We start from the raw sequence: 2,333 nt of genomic DNA on the forward strand, positions 1-2,333 counted from the left end.
TTGGCGAAAGGCTCGGCACACGCATACTCAAGCTGACTTACTGTCGTTCAGGAAAATGAGAAATAAGTGCACTCAGGCTATCCAAAGTTAGTTACTTTAAGGAGCAGTTCACTCTCTGTGGGTCTAACCCCAAGAAGTTCTGGAAAATGGTTAAAGACCTGGAGAATAAACCCTCCTTCTCACAGCTTCCTATGTCCCTTAATGTTGATGATGTGGTTGTTACTGAGAAGAAGCACATGGCTGACCTCATACAAGTACTTGGGAGTATGGCTAGATGGTGCACTATCTTTCTCTCAGCACATATCAAAGCTGCAGGCTAAAGTTAAATCTAGACTTGGTTTCCTCTATCGTAATCGCTCCTCTTTCACCCCAGCTGCCAAACTAACCCTGATCCAGATGACTATCCTACCCATGCTAGATTACGGAGACATAATATATAGATCGGCAGGTAAGGGTGCTCTCGATCGGCTAGATGTTCTTTACCATTCGGCCATCAGATTTGCCACCAATGCTCCTTATAGGACACATCACTGCACTCTATACTCCTCTGTAAACTGGTCATCTCTGTATACCCGTCGCAAGACCCACTGGTTGATTTATATTGATTTATAAAACCCTCACTCCCCCTAGCTGAGATATATACTGCAGCCCTCATCCTCCACATACAACACCCGTTCTGCCACTCACATTCTGTTAAAGGTCCCCAAAGGACACACATCCCTTGGTCGCTCCTCTTTTCAGTTCCCTGCAGCTAGCGACTGGAATGAGCTGCAACACACTCAAACTGGACAGTTTTATCTCAATCTCTTCATTCAAAGATTCAATCATGGACACTCTTACTGAGAGTTGTGGCTGCTTTGTGTGATGTATTGTTGTCTCTACCTTCTTGACCTTTGCGCTGTTGACTGTGTCCAATAATGTTTGTACCATGTTTTGTGCTGCTACCATGTTGTGTTGCTACCATGCTGTGTTGTCATGTGTTGCTGTCTTGCTATGTTGTTGTCTTAGGTCTCTCTTTATGTAGTGTTGTCTCTCTTGTTGTGATCTGTGTTTTGTCCTATATTTATATTGCGTTTATAATTATTTTTTCAATCCCAGCCCCAGTCCCCGCAGGAGGCCTTTTGCCTGTTGGTAGGCCATTATTGTAAATAAGAATTTGTTCTTAATTGACTTGCCTAGTTAAATAAAGGTTAAATATATATATATTTTTAAATAACTCAGCGGGACATGCTGACATAAAAAACATCTTCCAGCTCTCACTTCTTTACCTTTATCTTTGAGGAATGTCAAAAATATCCCTGGAGTTACCAACTTGCTCGACTGAAGTTAATTTGGGGCAAGTAGTAAGGAGTTAAAACACAACACACAACTCTGCACCATATGTGAGCCACTAACCCATAGGGAGATGCCAACTGTTCTCCTTAATTTGGCATGATGCCTCCCTCTGCATAGATCTCATGATACCGGCAGCAGTAACATCACAGAGACATGGGGTAAGAGGCTGAATTTTCATGCTAATAAACCATTCCCATCATACCCTTACTACACCATTTTCCCACTTTTAACAGTGGCAGTGGGTACATAGAACATGGAATCATTATTGGAAGAGTCTGAGTCACAGTCATAAATGTTACAATATGTTTATTAAGGTTGTCAGTTAAATGAATGCCTGAGCCAATCATGACCTTCCCCCTGCAAACTGAAGTGCTAAGAGCGTTTGAGGAGAAGGATAACTACAGGTGATGTGAGTTGACAGCTCTGGGTACATGTACATGTGACAATTAAAGACTGAATCTGAATCTCTGAGCAGTCACAGCTCTTAATTTATAGAGCACACTGCTGGAAACCTCTCACCTAGCATGTCACAAACTCTCCAATGCCCAAAATAGTCAGCATGAGGGGTATACAAAACACACAGAATGTTGCTCAACATTTTTTGGAAACAGAAAACTGATGCCATATTTGGATTAGTTGGTTTGTATGGTTTATTGATAAAACTTGTGAGAATATTTTAACATCATGTATTAGTCTTAGCAGACAGAGGTCAACACAGCCAGAATAATTATGTCTCCTGCATTGTAGTTATGTCATAATAATTCAGATGGCCAGTCTCTACTGGTGAGGCTTGGTCTACTGTTGCTTCAGTTGCCTCTCCCACAGACTGGGTAACCATGGAAACCACAACCACGGACTGTCATACTATTTTAAGAAACTATTTCATCCCATAAATGAGTGCACAGTTCACCACACAAATTCAGCTGCAGTAGGAAATGTGTTTTGGTGCTGCTCTATTACAGTGACTATGTAACTGATATTAACACCAGGAAAAGTGA

This window comes from Oncorhynchus mykiss, chromosome 25 (genome assembly GCF_057628025.1).
Source record: "Oncorhynchus mykiss isolate SJ-2025 chromosome 25, ASM5762802v1, whole genome shotgun sequence".
Lineage (NCBI taxonomy): Eukaryota > Metazoa > Chordata > Actinopteri > Salmoniformes > Salmonidae > Oncorhynchus > Oncorhynchus mykiss.